The sequence below is a fragment of the Panthera tigris genome, chromosome X (genome assembly GCF_018350195.1).
Source record: "Panthera tigris isolate Pti1 chromosome X, P.tigris_Pti1_mat1.1, whole genome shotgun sequence".
Lineage (NCBI taxonomy): Eukaryota > Metazoa > Chordata > Mammalia > Carnivora > Felidae > Panthera > Panthera tigris.
The window spans coordinates 71,552,909-71,577,924 of NC_056677.1; the positions used below are offsets into that span (position 1 = coordinate 71,552,909).

Consider the following 25,016-nt stretch of genomic DNA (forward strand, 5'->3'; position numbering starts at 1 on the left):
TAAACCTCACATAGTCTCTTATAATAATCCCTGGGGGAATCCCCTTGCTGCTGGGAATATTTATGGGCTTCTCAGCCCCTGTTCTGATCCCCTGGAGGAGAGCCTCTTGGTACCTGCAGGTGTGGACCGGCATCTGGAGAGCTCCTGCACCTGGCCAAGGGTGCAATCTGGCTGCTGATTCTTGTGGGGGAGGGTTCTCCGGTCCGGTCTGGGAGAGGAGACAAGGGCGACAGCGGTGGAGAGACAGACTGGGGGAGGAGTTTCAAGCTCAGGGTCAGGGGGTAGGGAGCCCGGTGAGTCATAAGGTGGCAGAAAGACAGGATCTTCCTCCCAGTCTCCTGCAAACACTAGGGGAGAGGTGGGTTGCTTCTTTGGCTTCCTGGGTGAGTCTCCGGATAAAGCAGCTAAAACCTTTGCCTGGCTCTGCTTGCTATGGATGAATCACACCCAAGGCGGATGATTTTGGGCAATTTCAAGCCAGAAGTCGATGTATGGAAATTGATCAGGGTGACCTTGGTCTCTGGAGACAACATGCCAGATGCAGTGGACCATTGGGACATCTAAGGTTCCCTCAAAGGGCCCTCCTAAACCAAAAGTGGGCTGTTCTAACTCACATAGGGTCCTTAACGTGCTGGGGGTTATCTTAATTCCATAGTCTCCCAAAAAACCCTTCTTTGGTCTGTCCCAACCCCATAATATTTCCGTGAGGCAGAGTCGCATAGACAGAGGGATAGGGGTGCCCCCTCTAATGAGGAGATGAGTCAGATGCCTGTCTGGCTGTGTCCCGAAGGAACTTAGGTGACGCTTAGCTGTAGCGGTCTCAGCTTTGTGACTTACGATCAGAAACTATTCCAATGCCGCCATACGCTGTGTGGCATTCACCACAGAATCACAGATGGGCTCACTCAGACTCCATGGGCTTTTGGGGACCTTAAGGGTGCCTGCCTGTGGAGCCACAGAATTGAACTTGGCAGGCAAGCTAGACCGAGTTGCACACTCACACTCACATACACACCAGAGGTTATTACATTCCCTCCCATAGAATTCCTACCTGTGAGACTTCTGAGGTCTCCGGGGAGTGATCAGGTCCCCCTTCCACTCTTGTGAGTGGGCCTGACTAGATTGGTCCCCAGCCTTACCGGTTCTGACCTCAGGTCCATGTCCTCACCTGCCAAGTTTCCTCCAGTCCGGCGGGAACGGCAGAGCTGGGCTGGCCTGAGGCAACCCAGTGGGAGACTGCTGAAATTCAGGCAGGGCACACCTTCTCCCTTGCAATTCCTCCTTCTGTCACCGCCTCGCCATTCTTCCAAACCGGTGGCAACATATGGGCCAGCGTGTTTGGGCTTCCCTGTCAGGGAACCAAATATACTACGGAACCAGGCTGAAATGCTGGCGGAAAAACCAAGTGGCACTCGGAGATCTTGGTGGATTGGAGATTTATTTAACACCAGTGGGCTCAGAGGAGACTGTTTCTCCAAAGATCTGAGTGCAGAATGCAAGTGGGAAAGGTAATTTATAGTTGTCAGCTTCCATATCTGTGGGGTTTTCGCTCGTGCGGCAAACAGGGCAAGAAGAACCCAGAAGAGGGGTCTCTAAGCTAGAGACCAGAGCTTGTTTTAGTCCCATTGGCCATCTTATGGTGTAAAATTTTATTCCTTTTCCCAAAACAACTAATATTTACTGAACTCCACCCGTGTGCCAGGAATTGAATTTAGTGCTGAGAGTTCAAAAGTGGCACTTCCCTGTACCTGCTTTAGGAGGTTTAGAAGTAGAGATCATAAGTTTCTTCAATTGAGTCCTGCTGCTGCTTCAGGTACAGTGCAAGAAAGCAGGATGCTGACAGGGTCCAACAAAGCATGACAGTTGAAACTATTAATGATGATGTCTACTATTTCATAGGAATGAGGCTTGAGGTGCTTACTGGGTCTTAGTTTCTACTATTCATCCATTACCTAGCTATGTGACTTTGGGCACATCAGCTCTACTCCTTGGCATCTCAGTTTTCTCATCTGCAGTCTTTAAGACATCATTTATTTTAGGGTTTCTGTCTTTCAGCTACAGGCAAGACAACAGTTTGTAAAGACAAGGGAGTTTGTTTCTTATGATTAGCTTCATTAGCCAATCAAGATTGGAAAAGAATGTCTGGGATGAATGGTCCCTTATGGACCTTTGAATGAATAACACCTTTCATGGTGTGTGTAAAGGGAAATGATGAGTTTGTTGATCCAATGTAGCCCACTATAAATACAAACTTCAAGCCAAGTTTGTTGTTTTCTTGGATTACATTTCCTTAATTTACAGGATCAATCAAAATTGGAGTTTACCTTGAGGTTAATGATATGTACAGTGTTAAGTGAAGGCAGAAATGAAATATTTTATTTTTCAGAGGGCTTTATGTGATTTACTCTATCTTTGTAGTAGGCAGATTTGTCTTGCTCAGAATATCCTTATTGTTTGTACTCCTTGGAGTCCTAAGAAAAATCATGCATAATTTCAATTTCAGTGCAGATAACACAAGCTTCCTAAAAGTTTCAACTTAGAATTTATGTTTCTTTCTCCCTGCTTGACTTGAGTGGCAGGAGGCTTAAGGGGGTAGGGCCATGTCTCCTTCCACTTGTGTATCATGGCCCAGCAACTTGATGCTTTAGGCATTATTTAAAAATCCAATGTATTCAAACTTTGGCTTCTGAGAGCAGTAGAATCCGTACAAACAAATAATAGAGTGAAAAATACAGAATTTTCATTAAGGAAAAGACTATACTGTGTCCTTTTAAATCAGTATTCAGAAGTTAATCTCAGCATTCACAACCTACTATGTGCTTTAGCTTTGTGCTCATGAAGAAAAGAAAGGAACAAAAAAGTTGATAGTTCTTCTTTCAAATATTATTGTGGCATAAAGAAATAAGTTTAATATATGCCAACAGTGAGCTCCACTAACATTTAACTAATTAAATTTAACTAATTTAATGCTAGTCTCATTAATTTAATACAAGTCTCTTTGAGCCCTGCATAATTGCTGCCAAGAAAGATAGTGCAACTCAGTGAAGAACAGTTTGTGCAGAGCCACCCCAAATTCGTCTGGTTTACTAGAGTAACACAACTGTTAAATTTTCTAGTTTTATTTTTCTTCACAGTATTGGTTCACTCATGAAGATAAAAAAAAAAAAAAGGAGGGGCTCTTTAAAAATACCCATGCATGATTACTATCTAGATTTTCCTTGAATTGTTTGTTACTTCATGTTCACAAAAGCTATTTTATATTTAAATGCATGAACTTTTGCATTTAGAATGTGTCTAATTTTTCTCAGTTGTGGTTATATCCTTTTAAGAATGATAATTTTAAAACCTCCTTCTTTTAACCTTGTGATACTTTAATTAAAAAAAAAACTTAAAAAGCAAAGGAATGAATTAGTAGTAGCTTTATTGTTGTTAGTCTATGGATTTTGACTCTGCAAACTTCTGTTCAGGATTCCTTTGATAGAGAATTAATTTAAAAGAAAATAAAAGAAAGACAAGAAATGCTGACATCAGCTCAAAAGTTTTTTGCTGACCTTTAGTTAACAAAGCTCTAAATGGCTACTAGTCTTCCACCTGCAATCAAGTGTAATAAACCTTTGCAGCAGAAGTCAAATTCTAGGAGAAAAAAGTTGGAAGCACACACTTACACCATAAAACCTTATTTATTGCAACCATCAGTCTTCTAAGATGTGCTCCACAATGGGATTTGGTAAAGCCATTACAAGGTGCCATATGAGTTCCATTTGCCTACAGTAAATAGAATGTCAGAAATGTCAGGGGGAAATAAATATCGGGCTGGTTAAAAGGGAGCAGAGATGGCTCAAAGCATCATTGAGAGGATTGATTTATCTGGCATGCTGTAATGACTGCAGATGTGGATCTGTTATTCTAGATGAGCAATGAATTTGATGAGCTGATAACATACGGCCAGAGAGCCTGGCTTTAATTACTGATGAGGAATTTATTTGTGAAGCACTATGATTTACGGAGGGTTTGTTCTGTTATTGACAGGTGACCTTGGGGCTTTTCTCTTCTGATGAATCCCCGAAAAGGAGCTTTTAAAAGAAATAATCAAACGAAAAGTATTTTATCTGTGCTTAGAACACAATGAAGTCATTTGAGATACATTGTTGGGGTGGAAGCTACATTCTTGCTACACACAAAAAGTTCGCTGTTCTGGTTATTTGCTGCTTATAAATTACTGCTGATTTTTACTCAAGTATATTTTTATGTTTTTCCTCTAAAGTAAGCCTTAATTCTGAGACTAGATGTTGGTATTTATTAGTGTGCTTCTGTCAAGTCAGTTTGAAAAGTAGTTAACTAATTTTCTTTTTCAAACCTTTTATTGTATTTCTTTCTTGTTTTACTTCTGAAGAGCTGGCGGGCATTGGCACTGCAATTTTTTGTGTGAGTATTGTAATGTTTTCTGCAAAAAGTATTATACAGTCTACAATGAAAATCTTAGCATAAATAGGCTGAGGCTTTTATATCTGCATTTGTTTGCATGTATAGAACAATAACTAAACTACTTTATACTATTATATTATACTATTATACTATTATAATAATACTATTATATTTTATTTATACTGGATTTTATTAACTAATATCTGTCTTCTGTATTTCGGATGAGGGGATTTTATCATTAAGGACAAATGTGACTTTATTTATTTATTTATTTATTTATTTATTTATTTATATGAAATTTATTGTCAAATTGGTTTCCATAAAACACCCAGTGCTCATCCCAACAGGTGCCCTCCTCAATGCCCATCACCCACTTTCCCCTCCCCCCACCTCCTATCAACCCTTGGAAAAATATGGAACGCTTCATGAATTTGTGTGTCATCCTAGTGCAGGGGCCATGCTAATCTTTTCTGTATCGTTCCAGTTTTAGTATATGTGCTGCTGAAGCGAGCACAAATGTGACTATTTTAGAATAAATTTACACCCTAAATTGTGTTACTATAATGTAGAACTAATGTATATATATTCCTAAAACTAAGATTTTATTTAATTTATCAAAGCAGGTCGACTTGAATTTTTTTTTAATTGGAGGTTAATAAAGATTAAATAATAATTAAAGCAGGCTTTACCCGTTTTTTCCCCTGTTTTGTGGTTTTATATTTTTAGGTGGGAAACCTTTTTTTTTCCTTTTGCTTTTTTTCTATTGTGGATTTACCATTATAAACTATATATAGACTTATTTTTTAATTTTTTTAATGTTTATTTATTCTTGAGAGAGAGAGACAGAGACAGAGTGTGAGTGAGGGAGGGTCAGAGAGAGAAGGAGACACAGAATCTGAAGCAGGCTCCAGGCTCTGAGCTGTTAGCACAGAGCCCGACACGGGGCTCGAACTCACAAGCTGTGAGATCATGACCCGAGCTGAAGTCGGACGCCCAACTGACTGAGCCACCCAGGTGCCCCTGTATATAGACTTCTATATTTTCCCCTCAAGTAGAAGATTCACTTCTCATCTTATTCATTTTACATAGGTTAAGTTCCACCAAACAAATGTCAAGTATATGTTTTCAGGCAATGGGTAAATGCTCTCATGGTAGTATGATCTGTATTTTGGGAAGCTCAAGCACACTAAAAGGTCAAATGGCTAAAATCACAGTTTTCTTACCACAGAATTTTACCATGAGGCACAAGAGTCAGTTCCTACTTCAAAGTATGTGACTTACTTTCATAGAACAAAATATATGCGTTTACACACTCTCTTTATATTCTTTCAGTGTAATCTCCTGACAGCATTTTATTAGTCTCCAAGGCCAATGTCTAAAGAAAATAGAAGTAAATGGAATAAATTCCATTTGCTATGGTGAGACTGAGGAACCAAAATTAAATACTTTAAAGAAGTTGATTCAGAAAAAGAATGAGCATAATTAACAGGCTACTGCTCAAAAAAGAAATAAAGGTAGATTAGTCACTGAAATATATCTACGTCTACAATGTGTTATTTAATCAACACATCAGAATTTATGCATCCAAACTAGTTATTTAGATATAAACTTTTCAAAATAATACTGCTTTTGCTCATAACATTTTTGAATCACGCTTTATGGAATTATATGCTAATCATATGTTTTGTTTTTATAAATGTAATCAGTAATAGCAGTCATTATCCTTTAGGATGAATTATTTTTCATTATAACCTCATAAATTTTACGTATTAGTGGAAAACTGAAAAACTCAGGTGATCTTTTTCCGGTCTTATTTTCCTTGACCTTTCTGCAGCTTTTGAAAAGATTGAAAATCTTTCTTCTTGCCTTCTGTAACAATATAATTTTCTGGTTTTCCTAGGTCTCTTTGATCACTCTTCATCACTGTTATCTCCATAGCTAAAGAATAAAAAATTCTATTGTTGGCCCTGTTTTTCTACCTCTATATTTACTTCCTTAAAGAGATCATGACTTAAAACTACTACCTCTTCAAAAGTGATGCTGAAACTCCAGAAACAATAGCTTTTCGTCTTTCCTGTCTTAGAATTCTAGCTGCCTTTAGTCATGTTTATATACCTCCAAACTGGGCTTAGAATTCTCATCTCTAAATCACCCTTCGTAATTGTCTATATTAATATTAGTTGTATATATAATAATTGTATATATTTTTAATAATTGTGTATAGCAGTATGATTCCATTTTACAAGTTTATGATTCTCATTCAAACTTTACTGCCTTTTGACCCCCCCTTTCCCCCTTTTTTCCCCTTCCCTACTGTCCATTTCTAGTCCACCCTAACACACAGTAACTATAATGTTGGAATTGCCTCCTGGCTTTTTCAGTCCCTTATTCTTCTGGATTACCTTCATATTGCTTCTAGCATAATCATTTAAAAAATTTGTATAGTTTGCTGTTTTTATTTTCCTTAAGAGTCTTTAGTGAATCTTTTCTTTAAGTTTATTTATGTGGAGGGGGAGGCAGAGAGAGAGGGAGAGAGAGAATCCCAAGCAGGCTCTGTGCTGTCAGCCTGACACCGCTCGCGATCTGACAAACCAGGGGATCGTGAACTGAGAATCAAGAGTTGGAGTCTTAACCATCTGAGCCACCCAGGCGCCCCATCTTTAGTGGATCTTTTAGTGATTTTTAATTGTCTTTAGTATTAAATTTGAACTCCTGAGCTAAGAATTCAGTCTTTTCTATTATATGATTAACTCATACCTATTAAAACCTATCTGGTCTTCTGAGTTTTCATTCTAACAGCTTCAGTAATCAATCATGGGTGGGTGGCTCACAAATTGCTATCTTAAGTTTGATGTTGTCAGAAGAAGGATGAAACTGGTGGATCAAGTTACTTGGTTTTGCCTCTAGCCAAGTAAGTATGGATAAGTCAGTGATCTCCACAGTACATGCAGAAGACATTTAATGAATGTTGGTAGAATTAAAATACTGTCTTAAGGTGTTTCTCTGTGACTGTTTAAGAGTAGTTAAAGAGTTAAAGAGTAGTTTATTTCCATGGATGCACATCTATGTCACAAGTAAAATGAAATCCAGAGAGTTTTCCGTATTAGTTCTAGACCTCCTCATTTGCTTCTATTTAGTTTAATATAAAATTATCTTCTTTATGTAAGCTACAAAAAAGTACTACTCTTCCTCATCCTTATATACGAAGGTGTGTTTTGTTTGTTTGTTTTTACCAAATAGAAAAAAAAATTAACTCCAAACTATTCCTTATTTTCTTTCATCTCTCATCAGAGTTGGGCATTTGATGGCTTCTGGGCATTCTTATTTTGGCTTCTCTGAAGTAATAATCTCAATTTTCTCCCTACCCACTTTATCTCATTTTAGAGATCTTAAAAAACACAACACTTGACGTGTACATGGCATATAATTGGAAAAATCTTTATTTATTCTGATTTTCTTTTTTTTTTACAGTTTAAAAAATTATTATTTAATTTATTTTTAAATTTGCATCCAAGTTAGTTAACATATAGTACAACAATGATTTTAGGAGTAGATTACTTAATGCCCCTTACCCATTTAGCCCATCCCACTCCTCCACAACCCCTTCAGTAACCCTCTGTTTGTTCTCCATATTGAAGAGTCTCTTATGTTTTTGTCTCCCTCCCTGTTTTGATATTATTTTTGCTTCCCTTCCCTTATGTTCATCTGTTTTGTATCTTAAAGTCCTCATATGAGTGAAGTCATATGATATTTGTCTTTCTCTGAAGAATTCACTTAGCATCATACCCTCTAGTTCCATCCATGTAGTTGCAAATGGCACGAATTCATTCTTTTTGATTGCCATCTTCTTTATCCATGCATCCATTGATGGACATTTTCTTTTGGAGGAACCAGTCCTCTTATAGTGGCATAGAATGATTTATTGAGTTCAGAAATTTATATGGGATTTTACATCTGGTCTATGTAAGATTCAAAATGATGAAAATTAGTAGCTTTCATGGTTTTCATAGGGAATCATTTGGGTTCACAGTGAAGGACCTTGTGGTTGAACTGAATTTTCTTGCATCTATTTAGCTGAATAGAGGGGAATGCATAGTCATTTAGCACTCTTATCATGTAAAAAATAAAGAGAAACCTAAACCTATTGTGTTAAACATAAAATTTATTTTATTCAAGTTATTAACATTCTAAAAAACAAATTAACATTAAATTATGAAGAAAGCACTTGTGATGTCAAGATATGGCACAAGATGTAGAGAGTGAGATAGTTTCACCTCTCCTCTCTCATTTTGGTTACAGTCCCTCCCAGTATGCCCATAATTACATTAACTTTATTTAATAATCACAAGTTGTATAAGTCATACAGAGAAAGACAGATACCATATGTTTTCACTCTTATGTGGATCCTGAGAAACTTAACAGAAGACCATGGGGGAGGGAAAAGAAAAAAAAAAGTTAGAGAGGGAGAGAGCCAAACCATAAGAGACTCTTTAAAACAGAATAAACTGAGGGTTGATGGGGAGTGGGAGCGAGGAGAGGGTGGGTGATGGGCATTGAGGGGGGCACTTGTTGGGAGGAGCACTGGGTGTTATATGGAAACCAATTTGACAATAAATTTCATATTAAAAAATAAATAAATATTTCATAACATAAAAAAATAATTAGACTGTTTTCTTCTTAATGGAGATATTTCTTTCTCCATTTATTCCTCTACAATTTGTGGAAATAAATTACATAGTTGACAAATTGGATGCACATCTCTAGAATATGTGGATCTGAGGAAAAGGTAGAGTTAAATCTCAGGAATTCTATTTAAGAATTCTTGACATCTTATTACCTAGATGAAGTTTTTTTTTTTTTGTTTTTTTTGTTTTTTGTTTTTTTTTTGGTACCCTCCATGGGAAGAGTTTGCTAAGCAAAACAGTAATGGCAAAATTTAATATGTATTATTTTTAAAACTATGCTAGATAATTTTAAGTGTTTTAATAATATCTAATCATATACAAGTAATGGAGTACTATCCTATCTTGCAGAATATACATAGGCTTTTATAAAATTGAGGCTCATTCTTTTTGAATAAGTAATGGATGCATGTGTTAAGAAAAATTACAAAAGAGTATGGGATAAAAAGGAAGTCTTCCTTCCATAGACTCCTGTCTGCTAGTCATCTATTTCCCTTTGATTGAGTTTACATTTGTTTGAGGTCTGTGCCACTTTGTTTCTGAGCACCTGCCCCTTACTAATTAACTGAGTAGCTTGAGAAGCAGTTGGTAAGGGTATATAGACACAAGTGCCAGGTCCTTGTGTTCTTGATAGCATGTGAGGGGAGTTCTGCTATTTGAAGTAACTGGACAAGAGTAAAGATAGATCATGACTCATATTCCTACAAGAAAAGAAGTCAGTTTGACATGTGTTAGACTCAAAATAACTTATTATGATAATTGTAAATGAGCCATATCTGAGTATTACAGTGTTACTTCCTTTTGGCAACTTTGTTAGCAGTTTTCAGATATGACTATGTGGCTCTATATTCTATAAGTAGAAAAAATTTCACTATATCCAATGAGTATTTCCTCCATTTCTGAATAAACAAATTGATATATACTTATCAAACTCTAAGTTATGTATATTAATAACTTGTCCAGCAATATAATGATTTTGTGCATTATAACAACCACCTTTAAATATATTATTGATCTGAAATTCGATGCAGTATTTGAGCATATGTAGACAAGTTGAGACCAGCAAATGTTGCCATGGAGATATCATGGCTTTAGAAAATATAACTATAAGTGAAAGTTTCATACTTTTGGAAATGGGTGTCTTTCTGAATACCTGTTTGGTAGTTTTTAATTGTGTTAAGGAATATTGGGTTGAATGCTGAATTCAATAAATACTGCTCCAGGGACTTTTCTTTCTTTTTTTAAAAATATAATTTATTGTCAAATTGGCTTATATACAATACCCAGTGCTCATCCCAACAAGTGCCCCCTCAATGTCCATCACCCACTTCCCCTCTCCCCGACCCCCATTCAACCCTCAGTTTGTTCTCAGTATTTAAGAGTCTCTTATGGTTTGCCTCCTTCCCTCTCTGTAACTTTTCCTCCAGGGGCTTTTCAAGAGGGATTTGGTTAAAATTAATGTAGTTGAAATGGGAGGGAGATAACACTAGTGAGTAGCAATAGTTAATAAACATTGAAAAGTAATAGGATCGTAATAACTATACAGAGACTACTTTATTCAATATGGCATTGGAATACAAAATTGTATCTTTGAATAATGCAATAATAAAAGAATCTTTAAAAAGAAATAGAAATAATAGGAAAGTTAAGAATGAAATAAACATTTAACTATAGAGAACAAACTGATGGTTAGCAGAGAGGAAGTAGGTGCGGGGATTGGTGAAATACTTGATGGGGATTAAAGAGTACACTTATCATGATGAGCATTGACTAATGTATAGAATTGTTGAATCACTATATTGTACACTGAAACTAATATAACACCGTATTTTAACTATACTGAAATAAAAATAAAAAAAAAAAAACTTGGGGCGCCTGGATGGCTCAGTCAGTTAAGTGTCCGACTTCATCTCAGGTCATGATCTCATGGTTGGTGAGTTTGAGCCCTGTGTTGGGCTCTTTGAGGACAGCTCAGACCCTGGAGCCTGCTTCAGATCCTGTCTCCCTCCCTCTCTGCTCCTCTCCCACTTGTCTCTGTCTCTCTCTGTCTCTCTAAATAAATGTTTAAAAAACTTAATAAAAATGAAATAAACATAGTATCTAAAATGCCTCATTGATCTTATGCACATCCTATTTTGAAAAAAACATTTGCAAACCACTCAGCCCCATTCTGCTCTTCTACTCTAACCTAATAACAAAACAATTATGCATCAGAATTTCTATTCATGAAATTTAAAAATGCCCTTTTAACCTTTATCCAGTATTTGTAAGAATGCAAATTGGTGCAGCCTCTGTGGAAAACAGTTTGGAGTTTCTCAAAAAAATAAAAATAGAATTACCCTATGATCCAGTAATTTCACCGGTGGGTATTTACCCAATGAATATGAAAACACTAATTCAAAAAGATATATGCACCCTGTTTATTGGAGCATTATTTATAATAGCCAAGATATGGAAACCCAAGTATCTATTCATAAGTGAATAAGGAAGATGAATATATCATACCATCCAGGCACTCCAAAACAAGTGTACTCTTAATCTCCTTTATTTATTTCACCCAACCCCCCACCTATCTCCCTCTGGCAACTACCGATTTGCTCTCTATATTTAAGAGTCTGTTTTTTATTTGTCTCCTTTTCTGCTCATTTGTTTGTTTCTTAAATTCCACACATGGGTGAAATCATGGTATTTGTCTTTCTCTGACTGACTTATTTCCCTTAACATTATACCCTCTAGTTCCATCCATGCTGTTGCAAATGGCAATATTTCATTCTTTCTTATGGCTGAGTAATATTTCATTGCATATGTACACACTACATTTTCTTTATCCATTCATCAGTCAATGGACACTTGGACTGTTTCCATAATTTGACTATTGTAAATAATGCTGCTATAGACATTGGGATGTATGTATCCCTGTGCATTGGTATTTTTGTGTTCTTTGGGTAAATACCTACTAGTGCATATCTGGTAAACGGTCAGTATCCAAAATATATAAAGAACTTATAAAACTCAACACCCAAAAAATGAATAATCCAATTAAAAAATGGGCAGAAATGAATAGACATTCTTCCAAAGAAGACATACAGATAGCCAACAGACACATGAAAAGATGCTGAACATCACTCATAATGAGGGAAATACAAATCAAAACCACAATGAGATATCACCTCACGCCTGTCAGAATGGCTAAAATCAACAACACAAGAAACAACAGGTGTTGGTGAGAATGTGGAGAAAAAGGAACACTTGTACACTGTTGGTAGAAATGCAAACTGGTGCAGCTACTCTGAAAAACACTATGGAGGTTCCTCAAAAATGTAAAAATAGAATTACCCTATGGCCCTTTTAGAAAATTAATGTATGAGCTCTAAATTCATTATTAGTAATAAAACTACAGAAAATATGTCACTCATCATATATAAATATTTACAATGGTAACTTGAGACAGTAATAATTGTTTAGAGAAAGAAAGACCTATTTATTTGAATAGTATACTGGTATTTCAGGGAGTATATCAACACACATATAAAATTCATAAAATAGCAGTTAAGTCAGTAATCAAAACTGGCAGTGAAATATGGCCCTAAATTTAAGAATAATGGATAATATCAAAACTACAAAAATATTAGAAATATTGAGATCCTTACTACATATAAAACTAATAAAAAATACTGATACCTTAGAAAAAGAAACAAAGAATTTAATAACCTTGTAGAAGAAATCAGATGAAGAAGGAAAGATCATGTAGAAAGCAAAAGAAACAAAGTGTTTAGGAATTATAAACAGAGTAAATACAGGTAACAAATATGATGTAATGGAAACTTTTCAGGTTACATTGCCATAGATGGACATATCTAATGTTTTTCCAGCTGTGGTTCTTGGAATTCCAAGATCAGGTAGATCAGGGGCCATCAACCAAAGTGCGGTCTGACAGTTATAAAGGATATTAATTAGAGCAATTATATTACATTATGGGCTTCCAGGTAGGATTACTTAAGTAAGTATAGAGTGGTGTATCTCTTCAATCCTCTCTGTCACTCTCCCTCTCTCTGTCTTTGTGTCTCTGTCTCTTTCTGTATCTCTATCTCTCCCTTACTCTTGCTTTGGTTGATTGCCTAAAGTCTCACAACCAGTATGAGGAGAAGGCATGAATATCATGCTATGTGTTACACCTAAGATAGTGTGTAAATAAAACATCCAAGAAAAATATATGAATTTGTTACTCCTCAAAAACATTTAAATCTTAACTTTCTTGGTTTTAGGTTTTCAATAATTTTATAGAAAAATTGCTTATTAATTTTTATAATGTTTATTTATTTTTGAGAGAAAAAGAGCATGAGAGGGGAAAGGGCAGAGAGAGAGAGGGGACACAGAATCTGAAAAAGGCTCCAAGCTCTGAGCTGTCAGTACAGAGCCCAATGTGGGACTCAAACCCATGAACTGTTAGATCATGACCTGAGCTGAAGTCATACGCTTAACCCACTGAGCCACCCAGGCACTCTGAAAAAATGCTTATTAATAAGTATTTGTCTTGTTATCTAACTTTTTGTATTATATTTAGTGATTATGTAAATGTTTCCTTAAAATAACAATTAAATTGCCTAATAATTTCCCCTCAATTGTTGAAAAATGTTTACCCATTTTCAAAAAAATGTTTACTGATTTTCTAAAATTGGTCATCAGCAGCAAGTTTTCTTGTCATTAGTGAGAATTAGTGGAATTCTACTGTATTGGTTAACTCATTATGGTTATCAGCACTATTACATTTATTGCTTGTTAATACTTTCTAATTATCCTTTGTATTGAAGTGTGACTGTTGATGGCATACACCTGAAGTGAATAATTGCATGAATTCTAATGAAGAATAAAGCACAATTCTGTGGAACAAAAGCTGCAGTTTTGTTGTGAAACTTTAAAGTTTGTAAGGGATTCCACTATCCCCTTTTATTCTTTTTGTGATTTCCCATTAGGATCTGCACATTATATAAATTCTGAGATTTAAATAAGGACAAGTATTTTTATATTATTTGTAGTCCATATAATATGGCTTAAAACTCCATTTTGTTAAAAAAATGTGCCTAAAGGGAAACACTTCCCCAATCCTATGAAACCTTAATCCTTATTCCTCGGTTGTAATTACAAGAAATGTGATAGAAGGATATTTAAAGAAATACATACGGGGTTGATTTGCTCTCATATATTCTTTGATATCCTTGTAGAACTTGTGAAAATAGTTTTAATGTCCATCAAATACACATTAATGGAAAGAAGATGTCTGATCCATTATTATATTTTTTTCTTTAGCACATGATTTTAGTAATAACTGGCACTGTGACAAACTACTTAATGCCAGTTTTGTAATGAAACATCTGTACAAACTCAGAATGTGAGTTAATGCATTTATAATGTAATAAATGTCTGGTTTTATGCATCATTTTCAAGGTGGGGGACACTTCATATGAAATAGATACCTTTTTAGCAATTACTGAGAAGAGGATTTATGATACCGAAGGAATATTCCATGGAATTATTTTTCATATTATGTTGTTTAGTGCAAAAATGCTGTAACCAAACTACTCTTTGGTAAGTTGAAACTGATAATTTGTAGCACAACATTAAATTTTATATAATGGAATTTGTGGATCAAATTAAGACATAGAATGCCATTACATTAAAATAAAAATTAAATGAGTATATGGCACTGTAGTGAGTTCTAATTCTTGTTTCTTGAGAGAAACAATTCATGATCCTTGCCATTCAATAGTTTGTATATTTATATGCATATGTTAACATAAATATTTTTTAATTTTTTATGGTTTATTTATTTTTGAGAGAGAGAGAGAGAGAGAAAGAGAGAGAGAGCAGGGGAGGGGCAGAGAGAGAGGGAGACACAGAATCTAAAGCAGGCTTCAGGCTCTGATCTGTCAGCACAGAGCCTGACGCAGGGCTTGAACCCATGGATGGTGAGATCATGACCTGAGCCAAAGTTGGACGCTTAACTAATGGAACCACCCAAGTGCCCCTTAACACAAATATTTATTAACATAAATACCAAAATAGAGTAATACTTATATCCAGCTGTATTTGTCTACCTAGCTTGCCATAACAAAATACTACAGACTTGTTGTCATAAACAACAGAAATTTATTTTCTCACAGTTCTGGAGACTGAATGTCCAAGATCAAGGTGTCAGAAAGTCTGTTTTCTCCTGAGGCTTCTCTCCTTGGCTTGTAGATATCTGATTTCTCCCTTTGTTTTCTCACAGCCTTTACTTTGTGTATTTGCACTGCTACAGAGCAAGATCTCTGGTGTCTTTCTCTTTTTATATGGACACCTGTTGTATTGGATTAGAATCCCTCTTTCATGACCTCATGTAACCTTAATTACCTCCTTAAAGGCCCTATCACCAAATACAGTTACATTGGGTTTTAGGGCTTCAACATATTAATTTAAGGGGGAACAATTAAGTCCATAATATCAGGTAAACTCTGCTCTGCAAGAAATAATTTTCTATACATGAAAAGAATGCATTGAATTGTATTAAACATAAGAATAGAAATCTCACAATCCTCTCAAATATTCACAGGATGGATTGGGTCTCTAGAAATCATTGCTTCAAATTGTGAGAGGCTAATGGGTCAGTTCTAGAAGATGAACTGTCATGCCTAAAAGTAAGGATCTGCACATATATTCAGAATACTATTCTGGAAAAAGAAGATGGGCAAGATCTAGCTTAACAGCATCATGTAAACAAATGGCCTAAGAGCCAACAGTGCGAGAACAGGATCAAGGTAGGTATCAGTAAGATACCTGTAGTAGGTAGAATCAGTGTAGATTCCTTTGGCAATGTATACAAGACAACCATATTGGGACTGGGCATGGGGTCAGTCATTGGGTGGGAGGGTTTAGGCAGTTGGGGATAACGGAAAGACCCTAGAACTGGTATTAGGAGAAAGAAGCTGGCAGTAAAATGGTAGTTGAAGAGTCTCAAAATGCAGACTTAATTTCATGATTTTATCCAAAGATACTAAAAGGAGAACTAATGCAGCACTAGCAAATGGGACACAAAGCAGGCTACTTAACCAAGAGAGTTAAATCAAGGAAAATGGCCACCAACCAGGAGGGCATTGGAAATAAAAGTCTGAGAATATGACATGAAAGATGGAAGGGAAATTACATTGGTCCTGTGTGAAGGGAGGCCAGTTTATAAGGACCAAATCTGAAAGTGACAAAAAGAATAAAATGCTTCAGAATGTACAATAAGAAAGTGATATGTGTGGGAGCAGGGAGAAAAGTTTAATGTCTAGGAAAGAGGGTACAAATTTTTTGTTATGATGCAATGTGAACTTGCCTCAAAAACCATACCACCAGATACCTACAGCTCTGTGAGGAGGTGGGGGAGGAGGGACTGTCTTCCCCACTGAGAAGGCATTTTGAGACCAGAAAACCAAGCACGCGACTCCATACAGTTTACACAGTTTTATTCAGGGTAATTTACTGACAGAGGATTGGTCAGGCAATGATCCAGAGCTGTGCAGCTATTCTCCACGAAGTTCAGACCTTAGTCCACAGATTTTACAGATCGAGGGAATGTGAAAGGCATTGTAGTGTGACCAAAGGGTCCATGTGCACCTCAAAGGGTTTGCTTGTACCTAATTGACAGTTAACCTTTAATTAGATCTCTGGAGCCATCTGTGTGTTAGGAAGGGGAGAGAGATATGTTATCTTTAATTTCTTTCTTTAAAAAAATGCCTATTTATTTAGAGAGAGCAGGCGAGTGAGGGAGGGGCAAACAGAGAGGGAGAGGAAGAATCCCAAGCAGGCTCTGTGCTGTCAGTGCAGAGCCCATCGTGGGGCTCCATCTCACAAACCATGAGATCATGACTTGAGCTGAAAGCAAGAGTCCATGACTCAACCAACTGAGCCACACAGGCACCCCAGACTATGTTGTCTCTAACAAATTTACAGAGGGCCAAAGTAAGGCTTCGCATATCCTGGCCTTGGCAGGCATTTCTAAGGTATGTTTATTAATCTCCATAGGGCCCAAAACATCTAGCCTCAAGAGAGGATATGAACAAGATGGAGGGTTAAAGATGGAGTCAGTATTGTCAGCACTCCTACAAGCACCTGCTTGCAAAGTGGAGGGTATTCCAAAAGAAAGCCCCTTATTAAATGGTTCTAATGTAACTTGTGGATGAATTAGTGATTCATTGCTTTGTAAGCAGTAAGAATTCAATAATACCTAACTGATAATCACCGGCTTTGGCACTATAGCCATTTATCCTGTACATAATAAAGGATTGAAGCATAATCACTTTGTTAAACTTTATATTTTTTCATGTATAATGTACTGTACTTATTAGAGAACTTTGCCTCCTTTTACATCAAACTTCAAAAAAAAGTGTTTTTTACCTCTAGAGTTTGGTTTCTGTTGGTGCTTTTTAAAATTTTAGTCTGATCTCCTTTTTGTTAAGTCTCTTGCATTAGCATGATGTTGCAGCAATGAATTCCCCTCCCTGAGCTCAAGAATATTCTGAATTTTGATGCCTGTAATTAACCTTACATACTTATGTATATTATGTAAGTAGATGTATATTATTTTGTATGTATATATAAAGGACATATTTTTTTTTCTTTCCATCATTTATTTGGTACCAAATAAAACAAAAACCTTTTTCTTATACCAGAAAATAGAAATGCGAGGCCTTTATAATAACAAGCTTACTATCAGCTCATAGATCATCTTGTCAACTTCTGTTTTCGAGGGAATGTCCAACAGAATGGGATATCACAGTTTGTCTCTTTGTCAAAGGGAAAAATAGACCTGAGCTTTAAGGAGACATAACCTTTTGCTGTTCATTTGACTGTTAGGGTCGTAGTTACTTATCTTTCATTGGGTGCACATTCTAAAGCATTGAATGCTGAAATGATGTTTCCATTTTTAGACACTGACCATCTCTTGAGAAGTAGGGCCTTGGTGTATCACTATGTAGCTTGTATACTTTAATGACATGGTAAGCTGTGTCTTCATTTATCAAACAGGGTTTTCTTTGAGATTCTAGTTTCATAGCTTTCTCCATCAGTCTCTTCTAATTGTTTGGAATGTTGTTTCTCTTGTTTTGGCACTATTCCTCTGGTTTTTGCCTTTCCTATAGGAAAGAAAACTGCCATTTAGAAATGATGTGAATTTCTATATTTATTCTGTTTTTTACCCCCTTAGGAACTGAAAATTGACTGAAGTGTGCACATTTATCTAAGGATGAATTAAATAACTTTAAGAAGTTATTTAGGAACATGCACAATTTTTTGTGAAGTTTTGGTCATGTGTTTTCAGAAAACAGTCTTGAGAATTATCACGGGATTTTATTTGGTTCTTGTGTCTGTATTTGCTGCTGTGCTTATTATCTCTTACCTGGGAAACATACTCCATACATATCTGTTGGTTAACACTGATATATATATATATATATATATATATATATATATATATATATATACATATATATATATATATATGCATTCTGTAACTTACTAATCACGAATCAGCACCTTCCACATTGAATTGTACAAATGCCAGTAGATGTTCCAAATTACCCAGAAATTTCAGAATAAGGTTAATAATCATCCTTATTTTTCTATTTGAAATGGTTGTTAATAACTTAAAAAGTGAAGTGGATCATTACAAGTTTTTTAATTAGAATTTTTCTTTTTATATTTAATTGGGTGTCAAAATTTGCAAATATAATTAATAAAGCATTTAAGAGTAAAGAATTTCTTCAAATGCTGAAAACAGTTGGATTTTTCAACAAGTTTAACATTCTGTTAATCATACTTCTGAAATAATGATTGAATGTGCAACCATTTTATACAGTTTATGAACAACAAAATGCATAGCCTTCAAGAAAGTCTAAAGAGTTCTCTTATTACTGACATCACAAATAATGAATGCAATTTACACATCAAAGCTACTTTGTTGTATCTAATGCAACCCCAGCTCCCTTTTCACCCCTATATTTGGAGAGTCCGTTCCTGTGTGTGGCAATAGCCTTCAGTGAAGTTCTAAATGATCGGTTAGAGTTGGCAGTACTGACAGGGAATGGAGATGTTCTTTGTTAACAAAATGAGTGATAACTTGCTGTTCACTTCCTAGTGAGCTCTGCCTTTAATATTTCTTCAATAAAATTATGAATTTTTCACACACTGTTAAAAATTCATGAACACTCTAAAATGAGAGCCAATTTGTATTTCCAAATTTGCTGATCACCTGCATCTAGAAGTGTAGTGAATTTAGATATATCATTCTGGATTTAAGTTCCAATAAATAATTTTATTGTGATTTTGTTTACTTTCAATATTGCAAAATATTTACTGTCCCCTATTGCCATTTTAGGAGGCTAGTGTTCTTTAAAAAAAAAAAAGTTCTTCAATTAGCTGATTTTCATGACTCTGGTAATTTGTGGCTTGGGATGTTCTTATTTCAGATTTAGAATGGGAGTTACCTAGTTTTAGAATTTACCAAAGATATTTTCCCCCTGTTCTTTCTTTTTTTCATAAAGGGGGGTTTTAACTTATAAAAAATATTACAAAATTCAAAATTCTTCTCAGTGGATATTTTGGTTTTTGAATCTGGATCTGACATTTGTCTATCCTTTGCTTCACAAGTTTTCTCCTTTGGAAAAAAAAAAGCCTGGAGCTCTAAAGTAACCTATTTGTGCCAAAACTTATGAATAGGAGGGGAAGGGAGTGCTGAGGCCCATCTTTTAAAAAAGTTTTTATTTAAATTCTTAACATGGTTTAACATACAGTGTTATATTAGTTTTGGGTGGGACACATTTGATAATAACAATCAGCCTTTGTAAGGATTCATTCCAGGTTACTAGCTGATGAAATTATTTTGGGTAGTTAAAATGAAGTGAAATGAATTAAAGAACATGAAGTAGAGCAAACAGAATGGTTTATTGATTTTCTTTGAAGACACAATAGTTATAGTATCTTTTTTTTACTCATTATCTATGTGGTGGATATTTAAAGCCAGGATTTTGAAGACCATGATGGCTGAATAAGGGCTGTAAATCCAGGCTAAGGTGCAAATTTCTATGGCTAGCAGTTACTAAAATGGGATGCCAGACTCCAGTTCTCAAATTGTTTTAAATTATGAATATTCATAGTTGAAGAAAGGAGCAGGCACAGTTTTCCCCCTCTCTGAGGAACATCATATTAGAAGTGAAAGAACTAATGGTTGATTAAAAAAAAAAAAAACATGTAATGAATATGGACATAAGAAGGCCATGCACCATCCAAGTCAGAATTGGTATTTGTTTCAGAAGTGTTTGAAAGTTTCCATCTATAAAAATGAAGGCAGTTTTGAATGTATGAGACAGTCAAGTGATTTATAATTCAATTAAAAAATTTAATCAGCTAGGTGACTTGGATCTTGGAATGAAGAAAACTTGTACTTTTAAATGTCTGGAAGCTTGAAGATATCAATGCAAACATTTCATGAGTTAGTGTAGGGCAGCTTAAAAAGCACTTGGTTTTATGGTATTGTAGCACAGCTGAAAAAATAAAGTGTCATATCAGGTTGGGGTCACATTTGTCTAAGAAAAACTAACAGGATTTCTTTTGTTAACACAGGAGATGAGATTTATGATAAGGGAAACTTATACTCTTACCCTTCTGTTATGGAAGTGAGTAGAGATTAAAACCTCAGTCTGGAGTTGCATTACTTTTATACATTTTTCATGTAAGGCAATTTTTGCAAGAGAAAAATGATAACAAAAAAAGAGTCCTTTTTTTTTTTTTTTGCAAAAATCACAAGTCTGTTTTGGATTTTCATTTTTCTTTCTTTATTGGTATTCTTACAAATGGATTTGAAAGGATAAAAAGCGAAGTATTCCAAACCAAGAAATTGTGTGCATGCATACGATGTATTTCTAATATGTCTGTATTCATCATAAGTTCTATATGAAGAACAATTTACTTATTTTTATTTCAAGTAATGAAATACGTATTACAGTGTAAATATAATTTGTCATTGGCAAATTACACTATGTTTTTCAAGTTTTTATTTTAATTGCAATTAATATACAGTGTTATGTTAGTTTCAGGTGTACTATATAGTACTTCGACACTTCCATACATCCCCTGGTGCTCATCAGGACAACTGCACTCCTTAAACCCCATCACCAATTTAAGCCAGCCCCCCCACCCATATAGTAACCTCTCATCTAGTAACCATCAGACTGTTCTTTATAAGTGTCTTGTTCTTCCTTTGTCCCTCTCTCTCTCTCTCTTTCTTATTTTTCTTCCCTTTGCTTGTTTGTTTTGTTTCTTAAATTCCACATATGAGTGAAATCGTATGGTGTTTGTCTTCCTCTGATTAACTTATGTCGCTTAGCAGTATTCTGTCTAGCTCTATCCATGTCTTTGCAAATGGCAAGATTTCATGGTTTTGTATGACTGAATTATATATATATATATATATATATATATATATATATATGCACATCTTTTTTTATTTTCCTTTTTTAAATATATATATTTTATATATATATTATGTATATATATATATAATTATATATATATATCTTTTTTTATTTTCCTTTTTTTAAATATGAAATTTATTGTCAAATTGGTTTCCATATAACACCCAGTCCTCATCCCAACAGGTGCCCTCCTCAATACCCATCACCCACCCTCCCCTCCTGCCCACCCCCCATCAACCCTCAGATTGTTCTCAGTTTTTAAGAGTCTTTTATGGTTTGGCTCCCTCCCTCTCTAACTTGTTTTTCCTTCCCCTCCCCCATGGTCTTCTGTTAAGTTTCTCAGGATCCACATAAGAGTGAAAACATGGTATCTGTCTTTCTCTGTATGACTTATTTCACTCAGCATAACACTCTCCAGTGACATCCACGTTGCTACAAAAGGCCATATTTCATTCTTTCTCATGGCCACATAGTATTCCATTGTGTATATAAACCACAATTTCTTTATCCATTCATCAACCCATGGACACTTGGCCTGTTTCCATATCTTGGCTATTGTAAATAATGCTAATATAAAAATAGGGGTGCACGTATCCCTTGGAATTAATGTTATTGTATTCTTTGGTACAATAGTGTGATTGCTGTATCATAAAATAGTTCTGTTTTTAACGTTTTGAGGAGCCTCCATACTGTTTTCCAGAGTGGCTGCACCAGTTTGCATCCCAACCAACAGTACATGCACGATTGTTCTTTTTCTCCACATCTTCACCAATACCTTTTGTTTCTTACGTTGTTGATTTTAGCCATTGTGACAGGTGTGAGGTGGTATCTCATTGTAGTTTTTGATTTGTATTTCTCTGATGATGAATGATGATGAGCATCTTTTCATGTGTCTGTTGGCCATCTGGATGTCTTCTTTGGAGAAATGTCTGTTCATGTCTTCTGCCCATTTTTAAATTGGATTATTTGCTTTTGGGGTGTTGAGTTTTATAAGTTCTTATTATTTTAGATACTAACCATTTATATTATATGTCATTGAGAATGTCTTCTCCCATTTCATAGGTCTCCTTTAGTTTTGATGATTATTTCCTCCATTATACATAAACTTTTTTTTTTAAGTCCCAATAAGTTATTTTTGCTTTCGATTCCTTTGCCTCAGGAGACATATCTAGAAAAAAACTTGCTACAGCCTTTGTCCTCTTTACAGCCTGTATTCTCTTCTAGGATTTTTATGGTTTCCTGACTCATATTTAGGTCTTTAATCAATTTTGAATTTACTTTTCTGTATGGTGAAAGAGGGAGGTCCAGTTTCATTTTTTTGCATGTTGCAGTCCAGTTTTCCTGACACCATTTATAGAAGAGACTTGTCTTTTTCCTGTTGGATATTCTTTCCTGCTTTGTCAGAGATTAATGGACCAGGTTTATTTTTGGGTTTTCTATTCTGTTCTATTGATCTATGTACCTATATTGGTACCAGTATGTTACTGTTTGGATTATTACTGCTTTGTAATATAACCTGAAGTTTGGAATTGTGGTGCCTCCAGTTTTGCTTTCCTTTTTCAAATTTGCCTTGGCTCTTTGAGGTCTTTTGCGGTTCCACACAAATTTTAGGACTGTTTTTTGTGGCTTTGTGAAAAATGCTGGTAGGATTTTGATAGGAATTGCATTGAATATATAGACTACTTTGGGTAGTGTAGACATTTTAACAATATTTGTTCTTCCTCTCCATGAACACGAAATATCTTTCCATTATTGTGTCATCTCCAGTTTTTCTCATCAGTCTTGTCTAGCTTTCAGAGCAGAGATTTTTCACCTCTTTGGTTAGGTTTGTTACTAGGTATCTTATTGTTTTTGGTGCAGTTATAAATGGGATGGATTCCTTAATTTTCTTTTCCCTGTTTCATTATTGTTGTATAGAAGTGCAACAGATTTCTGTACTTTGATTTTGTATCCTGTGACTTGACTGAATTGGTTTATATGTTCTAGTAGTTTTTTTTGGTGGAATATTTTGAGTTTTCTATATATAGTATCATGTTATCTTCATATAGTGAAAGTTTTACTTCTTTCTTGCAGATTTGGATTCTATTTCATTTTGTTGTATGAATGCTATGGCTAGGACTATGTTGAATACAAGTGGTGAGAGTGGACATCCTTGACGTTTTCCTGACCTTAGGGGAAAAGCTCTTAGTGCTCTTAGGGGAAAAGGTCTTTCTCCATTTAGGATGATATTAAGTGTGGGTTTTTCAAATATGGCCTTATTATGTTGAGGTATGTTCCATCCAATCCTACCTTGATGAAGGCTTTTATCATGAATGGATGTTGTACTTTGCCAAATTCTTTCTCTGCATCTATTGGAATGATCATATGGTTCTTATCCTTTCTGTTACTGATGTGATGTATTACATGGATTGATTTGTGAGTATTGAACCAACCTTGAAACTCAGGAATGAATCATACTTGATTGTGGTGAATGCTTTTTATTGTATTGTTGAATTTGTTTGATAGTATTTTGTTGTGAATTTTTAAATCTATGTTCATCAGAGATATTGCCGTGTAGTTTTCTTTTTTAGTGTAGTCTTTATCTGGTTTTGGTATCAGGGTAATGCTGGCTTCCTAGAATGAATGAATGAATGTGGAAGTTTTCCTTCCTTTTCTGTTTCTTTTTGAAGAGGTTAAGAAGAATGGGTATTGACTCTTCTTAATTTTTTCAAATTTTTATTTTAATACTAAATATTTTATTTTAATACTAGTTAAAATATAGTGTAATATTGGTATCAGGAGTAAAACTTAGTGATTCAGCACTTAAATATAACACCCAGTGCTCAACACAAAAGGGACCCTCCTTAATATCCGTCACCAATTTAGAATAACCCCTGCCCACCTCCCCTCCATCAACCCTCAGTTTGTTCTCTATAGTTAAGTCTATTATGTTTTGCTTCCCTCTCTTTTTTCCCATGCCCTATATTCATCTGTTTCATTTCTTAACATTTTTTTAATGTTTATTTATTGTTGAGAGAGACAGAGACAGAGTGCAAGAGGGGGAGGGGCAGAGAGAGAGAGGGAAACACAGAACCAAGACAAGCTCCAGGCTCTGAGCTGTCAGCACAGAGCCCAATGCAGGGCTCAAACTCACAAACCATGAGATCATGACCTGAGCTGAAGTTGGATGCTTAATAAACTAAACCACCCAGGCTCCCCCATCTTTTTTGTTTCTTAAATTCCACATATGAGTGAAGTTATATGGTAATTATCTTTATGTGACTGTTTTACTTAGGATAACACCCTCTGGCTCCATCCATGTCAATGCAAATGGCAAGATTTCATTCTTTTTGATGGCTGAGTAATATTCCATTGTGTTTATATACCACATCTTCTTTATCCACTCATCAATCAGTGCACATTTGGGCTCTTTCCATAATTA

At 35.4% G+C, this 25,016-nt stretch overlaps 1 protein-coding gene and 1 non-coding gene across 2 annotated transcripts in view; one reads left to right on the forward strand and one right to left on the reverse strand.

The window, feature by feature from the left end:
• The window catches only part of DACH2 (dachshund family transcription factor 2), a 764,445-nt gene that overhangs the window by 63,617 nt on the left and 675,812 nt on the right, over window positions 1-25,016 (forward strand).
• Window positions 4,833-4,939, reverse strand: LOC122235657. The gene has a single exon (XR_006213683.1). It is a non-coding gene; the product is annotated as a U6 spliceosomal RNA (small nuclear RNA).